The 14191-nt window shown below is 36.5% G+C and overlaps 1 long non-coding RNA gene across 1 annotated transcript; it reads right to left on the reverse strand.

Moving 5' to 3' along the window:
• Positions 1 to 3862: 3862 nt before the first annotated feature.
• On the reverse strand, positions 3863 to 8568 carry LOC115437938 (uncharacterized). Its single transcript, XR_003937999.1, has 2 exons — positions 8404 to 8568; positions 3863 to 4209 (listed from the first exon to the last, which is right to left on the reverse strand). It is a non-coding gene; the product is annotated as an uncharacterized LOC115437938 (long non-coding RNA).
• Positions 8569 to 14191: the final 5623 nt, after the last annotated feature.

The raw sequence follows: 14191 nt of genomic DNA on the forward strand, positions 1-14191 counted from the left end.
TACGGAGGCAAAATGACAGAATTTGTGTCAGTGTCCAAATACTTATGGACTTGACTATATGATTAAATATGTTTATATGTCCACTTCTGTCTAGTTATGTGATACTGGTAGACATAAGAAGTTTTCTAAGTATAATTAAATAAGGACTTTGCACTGTTGCCCATAAAGTTGGAATGAAATATTTGTATTTCTTCTCATGAAATGATTGTAACAAAGTGATTTATTCTTGATAGATAAAGCTTAACTGGGACTCAGCAAGTAATCACTGAACCTGGTTAAAGGTGATACTGATGGGAATAAATAGGAATAAAAAGAGGAATGTGTCTGAAAGCAAAATTATTCCAGCTTTATGAGAAACAGTATAGTTAACCAGCATGTATGACTTTTTAATGCATGATTATATGAAGGTTCCAGAACAAACACTAAGAATACAAAAATCTTTCACAGTTTTCCATTTTTCAGCCAGACTCCAACTCTCTAACAATGACCTAACTTTTCTAAAACTCATATTTAACCCATAAAGACCCGGTGCTATTTTTGTGTCAGCTCCCAAATGAATTTTTCTCTCTTTTTAACCTTTCTTAGGTGATTAATCACCATTTACTCAAATATTATACTCTGCATTTTGCATTTTTAAATGAAAATCAGGAATTTTTCTTTATTTAATATATTGTGTATGTAGATATTCATTAAATCTCAGATTAAAGTTGAGGGTTATTATATCCAAAACAGAGAAAATTGAAGAAAAACATCGTTTTTCCTGCAAAATACATTATTAACTAACTATAAAATAAGTGTCTCGAACTACTGTCATTGATCCAACTCCATGGGTTTTACTGGTGAATTATGTTGTTGAAGATGATTTCCACATTCACTACAGAGCCTCTGAACGTCCAAAGGTGTCATATCTGATGGCCATGAAAATATGACAAACTGCATTTTACACCAAATGTTTACATGTATTGATAGAATGAATGGATCAACAGGTATTAAACATTTTATATCAGTGACTGGTTTTGGTCACCAGTGGATGTTTGGGTCTTTATGGGTCAAACTGTCTTCATTAACTCAAAATAGGCAGGAGTCTTTATTTGTTTGCCCTTGTCAGATACTTGTAGTTCTCAAAGCATCCAGAAGAGGTCAATAATATTACAAAGTTTTTGAGTATGAGATATGAAGCAAAAAAAAAAACCTACCAGGAAGAAGGTGGTTAATGCAATAAAATTCTGGGGAAAAGCCACTGGTAATAATGGCTAAAAAATAAAACCACAGGAAAGGCATGTCCACAATATGAAACTATTTCGCTGTTACTTTCCTCTTCCTGAGTATGGAGGTGATGTGAGTCTTAAAACCTCTAAGTGATGGTACCATATTCTCATTTTTGTCTTTAAACAAGCAGACTGCTGTGATGAGGGTCCAAGTCACCGGTGTAAGGATATACAGTATTTCATGATGTGGTGATGTGAGAGTCGACTCTCGTGAATTAACCTGCTGTGTGTCTTTACGAGCCTAAAATTGATTATTCGATTGATTTCATTTGCTCTAAATCTTGCTTATATTGATGTGAGAGAAGTGCACTAAATGTTTATGTGCGTTTGTATTTGTAGGTGGCATTTACTGCCCTCATGTGTGTGTGTGTGTGTGAGAAGGTAAAATAATTAGACGCTTAAAAAGAAATGCAAAACACAAGCCTTTATTTCATTAAAAATAAGTTGTAAAGAAACATTAGGAAAATATGTTTTAAAAAAAAGTCAACATCCAGGAGGTTTGACCATTTACAATAGCTTAGTATTTTATTAAAGAGTATTTTTTTTATTTGTATTATGGAAACACTTAGATAAATCAGTATTAAATGTTATTTATCAAGAGCATCAGAGCCACGTTACAAAGGGCTTTACAGTTCATCAGGGGCAGAAATAACGATACAAAACAAGCGGCAAAAGGAGCAGTAACATTAGTATGAAAGAGATAATAGTTTTTCTCATATTCCTACAGGCACTGTTGAACAGATTTGGCTGGTGCACCAGAAGGGGCCTAAAGGATTAGGAGGGGAAATTGGTGTACATGCATTTCATAATTATACCTTTATATGACACATATTCAGTCAATGCACTGACCCTCCACACTGAGCCCCATAAGCCTCTTAAAGGGATGGCAACATGAAATAGCAAAACCCCAAATAAAATATGCTCTATTATCTGCGATGTATTATAAACTTTACCCTTTTACGTGTAATAAGATTATATTTTAGGGCACAGAGAGTTTAAAATAAACAGAGTGATATAAACAGTAGTTTTAGGAGGCAGTTGTCCTCAAATTATAGAGGCTTTGGTTAATTAAAAGTCATTTTTACCTGAGGATCATTTTACAGAAGGTATAAATTCCACATAACATCCAGCATGGTTTACATCAGATAGAGAAATTAGAAACAAAAGGGTTTCAGTTTCTGAGACACTATGACATCTTCTACATTTTTGGTTCAGCTGAACTTCCTGCTCAGTAATAACAGACATGTGTGACTCAGTTGTCACACCTTAAAGGCAAACTGCCAGTTAAAGTTTTAATATACAGCACAACCCCAGGAAAAGTTTACACTCATGACTCAGTAACATAAAGTAACTGTCCAAATGAGTTCCATGTCTCCCCTAAACTCATTTAAATCCTCTTTTATTCAATTAAGACAGCTCTTGCTGCAGCACTGCTTTCAATTTACAGTCCAGTTCTGGGATTTGTAAAAACATTATAGAATTACTAAAATGAAATGATAAACAGAAGCCATACTGCACTGCTGTGATAGTGATTGTTCTGTTCCTCCAGTGTTTGTCACTCAGAATCCTGCTGTGTAACCATCATACACACCACAAGTCTGCAATAACCCATTAATTACTGCAAATTCAGATGGACACATGGCTGCTGCTGCTGCTGTTGCTGCTGTGTCTGCTCCATTTCTCTCTGCTTTACTGCTTTTAATCCATACACAGCTTCCGTTTAATGCTTTTCATACTCTTATCTTGAACGAGACAACTGACAGCTTGCATTAACACAAGCATACAACAAACAGATGTGACATGCTGAGTTTTTTTTTTTTTTTTTTTTTTCCAGGTTTATGGGATGAAACTTTGGATGAAGATGCTTTTGCAGACTCTTGAACAAACAGCATCAATTAAAAGTACCTTAGAAAAACCAGTACAAGCAGTATATCCATTCATCTTTGTCCCCTGGTCTTTACACCAGTGCATAATCAAACTGTCCTCTGTCCAGCCCCTCCTTATGGTCCGTCCATGAGGATGCAGGCATGCTGCTGTAGGGGTCTAATAAGATGCGGACACAGCGAACAAGGAGGAAAAGCAGCAGCAGCACGAGAAGACCCACGAAACACAGAGCGGACCCCTGCTCACCGTGACCCTCCATGGGATGCAGCACCGTCGAGCCCCTGGGGAAGGCAGGCGGAGCTGGGGAGGAGAGGTCATAGTCCACAACCCAGTAGTTGGTGTCACTCATCTTGAAAATGAGGGAATGTTTTGAAGAGTAAAGTCGTTTATTGTTCCACTTTTGCTTTGCCGTCAAATATGATGAGGGTCGTCATGGCATTGCGTGGTCACTTGTGTTCTTGAGTGTGATATTTGCACTCAGAGGATTACGGCATTGTGGCATCTGTCAGCAGAGTCAGCAAATTAAACCCAACCACAGTGTTTCCCATATGCCTGAGGGCAAACGAACTGTACCAGTGAAGATAACACTGGGAAAATCAGCAGTGCAAATTAATAAGCCCTCTGGTGAGCCGAAGCAGCAGGCCGAGGCATGTTCAGCAACGTTTAATTAGATTGAACTGGATGCTGTTGCTTTCTCTTCCTCACATATACCAACAATACAAAAACCAGATCACTACCTCAACTCCAGATCTTCTGCATGGTCCACAGCAGCAGTGGGAGATGTTATTTTGTCATCCAATAGCAGCTCTGGTGGGAGGTTATTCTCATGACAAATTGAAGGTTGAGAGTGAGTGTAAATCTTAGTCGAACGGCTGAAGATGCGCTATAGATCAATCAAAGTGCTTGAAGTGAATTATCTGCGTTGTGAGGCTTCAGAGGGCATTTTTGTTCCCAGATCAGTCAGACTGTGTTGGATTAAGTGCTTGATTTCTTGAAAAATATTGATATCTTCATCTTTCATCATGAGGAACCTCTTTGGGAATCCTCTTCAGGTTACCTTTGGAAAAAAAAAACAGAGATCAGATACAACATGAGTAAGTGAGTTTCCAGCATGCAGAGGTGCTGAATGGGCTAAAAATCTGAATGATTCAGGGGATTCCGAGCTGGACAGGGGCCTTGGAACATGTCAGGCATTATAGATTTTTACTGTTTTAGGGCCTCTGTGAAGTCTTTTCACTAGAATAACAACCTTCATCAGTGTCCCCGGCAGTGCACATTCCAAACATCAGATAACACACTTGCTTTTACATTGTTATCACATATCCTGTCTAATCTTTTCATGCTTTCTGCTAGAAAGAATAACCGAGACAGGGCAGAAGCACTACCCCACTTCTGAGCTCAGGTACCAGATAAATAAATCACACACTCATGACGGAGGAGAAAATGTGGATAAAACCCTCAGAGAGTTGAAGGGCCCTGCTGCACTCTCCACAGAAACACTCTCTGTAGCCTCTTTAATGGGTGGTGGAGTGGACAGATATTTCCTGCAGTAGGTGCACTCCCCAGTCAGCATATTCTATTCCAGGAGGCACCGTGTCCCTCCTTACCACCCCGCCGATCCTCACAAAGACGCATTGATAGCTCCTGGCTGATGGGTGTAAAGGGCCACACGTTGTTTTAATAGGGGACTTGAAGACATAATGAAAGAAGCTGCCTGCCTCAGTATCAATTATCAAATGGCCTGTGGTTACATCAGGCTGGGGACTTCAGGTAGAACCACGGAAAGAAAGCAGAGGGTAAATGAACAAACTTAATAGTCGATGGACAGCTGTGAAGTTTATACAACAGACCAACTGAAAGCACAGAACAGCGCTGGAACAATGTGACCAATGAGAACAGCAGCTCCAGACAACATAATAAAAACAATCTGCTGCCTTTTGTCTTCATGTTTTTATTATATATGTGTATTTGTGTTTACTGTTATGTTGAATTAATGCATCTATTTTTCAGTTTTATGTTTGGTACAACCTTTTTCTTTGTTGAAGTTTATATGTCAATCCATTTAGGGTCTGGTATCACAAAATATCAGGATGTAAATAATTAACTAAATATTTGCCAGCTTGCGTGCATGTGATGTTTGATGATACTGAATAATTTAAAACATCACATTAGATGCTCAATACAGACAGCACCGCCTATTTGTCATATACTGAAGAGTGTATTTTATGACTTTTTTTTTTTTTTTTTTTTTTTTTTTTTTACAGCTGAATGCAACATACAAGCAACAAAGTTGAATAAAAAGGTTAATTCCATTTTTTCCTCTGTCAAACCCATTAGAACACAGGTGTCAAACGTGCGGCCCGGGGGCCAAAACTGGCCTGCCGAAGGGTCCAATCCGGCCTGTGGGACAAATTTGTGAAATGCAAAAAAATACACTTAAGATATTAACAATCCAGGATGTTAAAATCATTTTAGGTCAATTCAATCTGAAGTGGGTAAGACCAGTTAAATACTACCATAATAACCTATAAACAATGAAAAACTCATTTTTTCCTCTTTGTTTTAGTGTAAAAAAAGGTCAAATACACAAAAATGTTTATATTTAGACTAGCCATTTTACAAAAAATGTGAACAACCAGAACAAATATGAACAACCTGAAATGTCTTATGTAGAATGTAGAATATTATTCTACCTGTTATTAAATGTTTGGTGCATTTGTAGATCCATTGTGATCTGTAAGTTATAATGTATATGCGTAAATGATAGACTGAAGCATAATATTGGTAAAATTGCACTTATTTTTCTTCAGAATTTTCACGTTGTTCATATTTGTTCATGGTATGTTTGAGTACAGTTTGTAGATGTAAACATTTTCATTACAGAATTTGACTTTTTTTTTTTTTTTTTTACTCAACAACAGAGAATACTTTGGTGTTTACATTATTTATAAGTTTTTATCCTGTTATTTATATTATTTTACTGGTGCAGCCCACTTAAGATCACATTAGGCCCCTGAACTAAAATGAGCTTGACACCCCTGCATTAGAAAATCCATGTAAAACACACAGGAAGTTTACAAGTGCCTGCAAATCTAGATTTTATACTATTTTGACAGAATAAATACAAGTAATATCATAATACTAATGACGATTAATGTTTCATTTTCTTTTGTTTGACACTTAGTTTTTATTAGTTATTTATCATTTTGTCATACAGAATATAACAAACAACAATCGGCAACAGATAATAGTCACAATCTAATAGTAATGATAATTTAGGTTACAGTTATGAAATAGCAATCAAGTTACTTAATTAATTTAATTTTTAGAGCAGCAGTTTATAAACCATTTCACAGAACTAGGAGACAAACCACACATTAATTGTATTCAAAGAAACTAATCCATTTGCCCCATCTTATTATGTAAAGTTCAGTTTGTAGCCTCAACATACATGCTAATCTCTCCATTTTGTGAATTTCATTAACAATTTTCAACCAGTTAAAGTTTTATTTTCTATCTCATTGGACACCTTTCTTACAGGCTGTGATAATGAAGTCAGTTTATTGTTTATAGACTGAGTGTTTTTTTTTTTTCTTTTTGTTTTTCTTTTTCCGTCTATATTTATCCCATCCAAAGAGCATCTAAAAAGTGTTTCTAAAACCAGAAACCGCTCCTACCACAGTATGTGTCCAGTTCTGATGCTGATCTTGGCTTTCAAATGGTGATGTTTTATAATGTTTTTAGGTCATTAAAAGGTTACACAAGGCCATTATAATGTGTTATATCATACAACACTGGGCTGAAAGCAAAGATTGAATTGCATTTGTTCTGCAAAGCAAAACAAATACAGCTTTAAAAATATAAAAGAAGAAACAACATCAATTTCACAGCTCATCAATCTCCATTGAAGACCTGCGTTGGTTCCTAAGCAGCAGATAAATCTCACAGCGGTGTCTGACCACATCTAATTTACACATAAAGGAAAGATTAAATACAGGCTGAGCTGTGCTGGACACACAATTGATAAAGGCAGCAATAAAAGAATTTGTACGTAACACAGGATAAAAAGTGGATCTCCAGCTCCACAGACGACATGATGACAGCACATGCAGCGACATATGGCACCCCTCATGGCTGTAATACCTGTAATACCTCACTTTTATTTATACTGTGGATTACGACAGCAGCTTTGAAAATGTCAAGGACTTCTCCAAATAAAAAGGGTGAAATTCTGTTGAAACTAAACAAAGCCAAAATGCATAACCCTGTACTAACCTCAATTCCTTTATCTGTATTTATGGTGATCTGTTCAACAATCATAAAAAGGATGTAAAAATGGTGCTCAGAGTAGTATTTTGTCAAAGTTGTACCTAAATGTATCGTTTTATTTACACTTATTACTACTTTTTAGTTCACTTGTTACCTATTTCCATCTGACTAAAATTTTACTGATTAAAACGCAAAGTAGAGCCCTTTAAGATCTAAAATATGATGGAGCTGTGGGAAGAGCATTACTCCTGTTATCAAGGTTTTCCCTTTCTGTCCTGCTTTTTCTTGATCACTGTGATATTTCTGTCATTGATATAAATGCACGGGTAGAGGTAAGTAAAACATACATGTTACTTGATAAGTTAATTGGGTTCCCTGGTACAGATCATGACAAAATAGGAAATAAATGATTTTCTACTTTTAGAACTTTGGTGATGAACAAATAGAATAGAATAGAATAGAATAGAATAGAATAGAATAGAATAGAATAGAATAGAATAGAATGGAGGTTCTAATAGAATAGAATAGAATAGAATAGAATAGAATAGAATAGAATAGAATAGAATAGAATAGAATGGAGGTTCGAATAGAATAGAATAGAATAGAATAGAATAGAATAGAATAGAATAGAATAGAATAGAATAGGCCTATTATAAAATAGACTTTATTGTCATTCATATTTACACAAGTGCCCATAGAACAGAATTCGTTGCTTGACTCTTTTACTAATTTGTGCAACTATCGATAAATAAAAAATATGTAATAAATTAAAAAAAAAAAAAAAAACCGGCAAGGCGTAAATGCAAAACATGCTCTTTACACAAACTTACAGCCTGCTCAAGTCAACTCAAATGGATTCACTAATGTATCCCAGGATTACTCCTTCTAAACGCTATCTACAAAAGTTTACTTAACAAATAAACACAACCACGTTGCTTTGCGTCAATGACAAAGTGGAGGACGATGAGATTAGAGAACTTACTGTCCGGCTCGTGTCACAGGTGAGGACATCTAATCTCCGACACCGGGATGATCCTGTGCGACCTCGACGCGCCGCAGCTGCAGCATCTGTTCAGCACCGCGGACAGCTCCGGCTCCTCAGCCTGCACCCGGAGCTCCAGGTCTGTCACATCCTGCACCAGCTCCTCTGTTTAGTCAGGAGGGGCTTTAAGTCTTCTCAGTTTGAGGGATCCGCCCCACCTCCCACCCAACCACTTATGACTGTCCGTGTATGGACCACGCACATAATCTTTTCGTTTGGATGAGTAAAGCGCCGAGAGCCGTGTGTGGCTTTTGCATTATGTAAGAGGACTTCATGGGGGTATGGACGCCGAGGGTCCCATGGAGTCTGGCAGCGGGTAGGGCACAGCCTGAGCCAACCAGGTATTAACGAAAAATATGAACTCTGTCATTTACTAAATAAGTAATTAACCAAAAGTATTAGAAACACTCGAAATAATTGCATTTAAAACTTCCCCTAAGTAAAAATATGTCAATATTACACATAAAAAAGAAACCGAAAGTTGGAAAAGTAAATGTAGTGAAACAGTCCAGTCCACAAACAGTAAATTTACTTCATTATTCATTACTTTTACTTAGTTTTACAGTACATTCACACATTTCTTTGTGCTCTGTTTTTATTTTTGTATTATTTTTTTTATTGGGATGCAGGTGCAAGTCAATATATGTCTGTCACTGCAGACATACACACATACATGTGCCAAGCCATTAACCAAGATATACCTCACAAAAATAAATAGCTTTGTGCCCTGTGTTTGACAATTGTCAATGCCTAAGAATTATCTTGAACATATAGGACAACATCATCAGTCAAAATAATAATAATTTCAAAAATGACACACAAGGTGCAACAACCATTATACACTGTGGCCCGTAAAGTTGGAATAATTGTGTTTTCAGATGCATTTTTTTTTTTATTCCTATTTATACACATCAATAATCACCTTTGATCAGGTGCAATGATTACATACAGTGAGTCCCTGTTACACTTTAACTATCAATCAAGGATAAGTCACACTGTCTACAACAATAACTCTAACTCTCACAATCATCTCAAGAGAAGAGGAAAAAAATTCCAACATTATAGACAACAGTGTAGTTCCTCAAATGTAAAATTATAATATTTCGTGTTCACAAATATAATAATTAAAATATAACTCATTGCATTATTTCCACAAATTAAATCCTTGCAGAAGGGTATCTTATTTTGCACTATCATTTCTGATATTTTAGATTAATAGAACTTTTCCATCAACTGAGCTCCTTTCTACCACTGTAGGTAGTTGGATCTATAGAAGTGCTTCATATTTGATAAGATTATCATGTGTTTATAGCATCTCTTGTGAGACCTACATATCTGTAAGTCACCTGTTTAGAAGAACAGGCCTGCTTTCACCTTTGTGACAACACATTTTTCAGGTGATTCAAAGACAAATTAGATAGTTTATTTATATTAAGAAGGTGAACCTCCTCTGCTAGAGAAGGAACAAATAATCTATGAGGTTAAAAATTAATACCTGACAAGCACCTAAAAAAACTGTGGAGTAAATATTTACCTCTGTGTCATGTCTTGTCAGATTTGTTAATTATGTTAATGTTTAGTGTTTCATGTCTCGTCTTTGGTTTTCAGTATCTTTGTTTGATTAGTCACTTTATGTTAAGTTAGGGTTTCATATTTTGTCCTGTCTTACACTTTCTGTTTTATTTTGTACACATCTCTTCCCTCTTGGTTCAGACCCTGACTTCCTCCCTTTGTGTGTTTTCCTGCCAGTGTGATTGTCAGCCCCACCCCTGATTGTTGTCACCTGTATTCCCCTACCTCATGTATAAATAGTCCTGTCTCCCTTTGTCTTGTGCCAGTTTGTCTGATTTCGTCATTGTGATCATGTCAAGCGGCCAACCAGGTTTCTCCACGTTCATCAGGTTTATACTTCAAGTTTTTCTGTAAGACTTTTTGTTCATCCTAGAGATTTGTTTGTAGTTTTTTATATCCTCCTTGTGAGCGCTTTTTGTTATATCACCTTTTTTTCATTATTAAAATACTTCTGTTAATCTTCAGTTATTCTGAGTCGTGCATTTGAGTCCTCCATTTCGTAAGTCAAGGAGTTCTAACAGTGATGTAGTGGAAAAGAAGCATAAAACTGTACACACTGAAAATATTTTAAGTACAAGTACTTCAAATTTGTCCTAAAATACAGCACTAAACAGGAGTCTTAGGCCAACCTTAGTTATATTGTTTTCACACAGTTGTAATGAGCAAAATATAGATTTCTCAGTGTCTTTATTAAAACACAACAAAAGACAGAAGGGAATATTAAAAACTCTCAAAATATAAACTGCATGGCCTCTACAGGTAATCAGTATTTAGTGCGATCTCTATTCCGCTGAAAAAAAAAGTAGCTCAAACAGTAAGAGACATTGGACATGTGTTGAATGACACTAGATGATTCGTTCAGTCAATTTCATGATGTCTGAGCAGGAGAGTTCAAGGTATGTTAAATACAAAAGAACACACTAAGTATTGGAAACGTCAGTCTGTTCTGCAGGCTTCTATATTTCAGTTGTATGTTTTGGAGACTGAGAAATGTATATGTGTGTAATATATCATTATACTTGTGTTAAAACAACTAACCTACTTTTGCATAGGACTGTAGTTTGCAATTGAATAAAAGAACTCTACATTGTAATGAGCTTCCATCAGCTGAATGAATACAGTTATAGAAGTTCTTCCCTCCAAACTAAGTGCTTTTTCCATGTTTGGATTTGTGCCTTGGTTTAAATAAAACTTGATAATCTTGGGAAATGAGCTGAATGTGTACATACCCTGAGAGGAAGTTGCCGTTCAGGTCAACAAAGGCTCAGGTGCCTCACCAACCAGAACTAATATGACCGGGGTTTGGTCTACCAGACCCACCTGCTGTCAGGAGGCATCCTGCAGAGCTGACTTACATCTGCTCCCTCAACTATGACTTGACCTTATGTAACAATAAGGAGAGCAGTGGAAATGTTGAATTTTATAATCTTCCGCACTGGAGCCTCTTATCAATTATTGCCCCAGTGGGTGGCTCATAGTGGAGCATTGCTCAGCATGATTTGATTATGCTCTCCTTCAGGACGCTGTTACAATACAATAACTATTAATTAAACCCACAGGGAGAACCCATGTGGCCTCGGGTAGGGGAGACGTGGATGTGTGAAGACCACAATCTGTCCCAGTGTTTGTACAATCTTAATTATGTCAATTAATTACATCTCACAGTGAGTATCTGGAGCAGCAACAGATCTGATCGGGTACATTAATATGTTTTGCTCTACATTTTAATCATATAATTTGTTGTACTTTAACAAAACTTGCACGGCAGGCTGATATAACATAGTTTTCTTACACAACTTCATGAATTAATCATTGTGTAAGCGAAGTACAGGACTTTCTCTGCAAAGTTGAAATAAACTCACTAAACTCGTCTATAACTACTTTGACTGAATGACCTGTATTTAAAGTACATATTATCAAAATCTAAATTAACCCATGAAGATCCAGTACTACTTTTGTGTCAGTTCTCAAAAGAAATTTTCTCAAAATCTAACCTTTACTAAGTGATTTATCCCCGTTTATTATAATATTATCCTCGTATTTTGCATTTTATTAGAGTAAATCAGGTATTTTCCTGTATTTAGTTTACTGATCATGTAGATGTTCATAAAAGCTCAGATTAAAATTGATGATTATTATATCAAAAACAGAGAAAACTGCACTGCACTGACTTTCAGTAAAATACATCCTTAACTGAACATAAACCAAGCCTCTACATCCACTGTTGTTTATCAAACTCCATAGTTATATCTGATGACCATGAAAAGATGACAAATTGCATTTTACACCAATTATTTACATGGATTGATAGGATTAGTGGATCACCAGGTATTAAACAGTTTAGATCAGTAGATGGTTTTGGTCGACGGTGGATGTTTGGGTCTTTATGGGTTAAAGCAGATTTTCTGGTTCTGGTTTAAGGTTTATACTTTCCTCATACTGGGCATCATAAACGAATCAGCTTGTTTCTAATTGAATTACTTGAAACTGAACAGATCAGGAAACCAGAATGTGGAGGGAGTGGTCACAGCCCCAGGGCTTCTTCTCAGCAGCATCTCATTGATTCTGGCCATGTATGTTGTGAAGAATGCTCATGGAGGCAACTTTCCCATCAGTGTTGGGTTATGGTGACATTTTCAGCCGTAACACTGAAGCCATTGGACGCTGTCTGTCGCTCTGCTCTAAGATTTATTACCAGTTATAATTACAGTACACGTCACTGTGAACTGTAGATTTGGTGGCTGTCCCCCTCTGAAAGACTTGATCTTTTACACCGTTATCTCACCTCATCATTTTATGTGGCAGGCAATGGATTGAACAACTAATTTTAATCAATGTATATTTGCAACTTGAAACATCTTGTATAAATGTGCTGTGCCTTTAAATTGGCTTGTTTCTGCAGATGTAAAGGGAAGAACAGTAACAAGGTGGCTCAGGAGGTACATTTACATTTATATTTATGCATTTGGCAGACGCTTTTTTCCAAAGCGATTTACGGGGGAAAACCAAAAATAAAAAATAAATGAATAAATAAATAAAAAAATAAAGGAAAATAAAATAAAATAAAATAAAATAAAATACAAGAATAGATTAAAGACATACAGCAGCTGTACAATTAAAAACAGTGTCGTACAGAAGATTAAAAAGCAAGATTATAGACTAAAAATACAAGAATAGATTAAGAAGACATAACAGCTGTACAATTAAAACAGTGAAATAAAAATACCAAGTAAAACAACAGAATAACAATAATAATATATTTAAAATGGAATGTTTGAAAGTGCTAGGACAGGAGGTGCTCTCGGAAGAGCTGGGTCTTCAGGAGCTTCTTGAAGATAGGCAGGGACGCCCCTGTTCTCATGGTGCTTGGTAGATCATTCCACCAACGTGGAACGACCCATGAAAAGAGCCTGGATTGTCTTGTGCAAGGTTTCAGGACCACCAGACATCATTCCCTAGACGAGCGGAGTGGTCGTGGGGCAACTTAAGCTTTTATCAGTGCACCTAAGGAGGTAGGAGCAGACCCACTGAGAATTTTGTAGGCTAGCATTAATGATTTGAATTTGAATTTGAGGTAGAGCAGGTTGTCCAATAACCAAAGGGTTGGTGGTTTGAATCCTGCTCTGTCTTAGTCATGTTGTGTCCTTGGGCAAGATACTTCACCCTTCTTGCCTCCAGCGCTGCTGAATGCGTATGAATGTCAGAGGGCCTGTAGGCATGTTTCCTTCAGCCTGCCCCAGGGCAACTGTGGCTACATATGTAGTTTACCACCACCAGAGTGTGAATGTGTGAGTGAATAAATAATGGATTCACTGCACGTTCTTTGAGTATGTGTTCATAGAAAAGCACTATATAAATCTAATCCATTATTATTAACATCTGAAACAGACAATAATGACTTAAGATTAAAAATTTCCATGTGTCCTGGCCATGACAGCAGTAGCAGAAGGTTAGAAAAGAACTGAATAAAAGAGTAGAAGAAGAGAAAATTCATCCATGCATCCACTTTAAAATGAACATAAAAACCCCCAAAACAAAACACAACACTAAAAACATACATAAAATACCCCCAGTAATTTAAAAGTTTATTTCACAACATCACTGCAGACTAAAGATTCAGTACATACATGCATGGTTTGATGATAATGATTTCAGA

This window comes from Sphaeramia orbicularis, chromosome 17, assembly GCF_902148855.1.
Source record: "Sphaeramia orbicularis chromosome 17, fSphaOr1.1, whole genome shotgun sequence".
In the NCBI taxonomy this organism is placed as follows: domain Eukaryota; kingdom Metazoa; phylum Chordata; class Actinopteri; order Kurtiformes; family Apogonidae; genus Sphaeramia; species Sphaeramia orbicularis.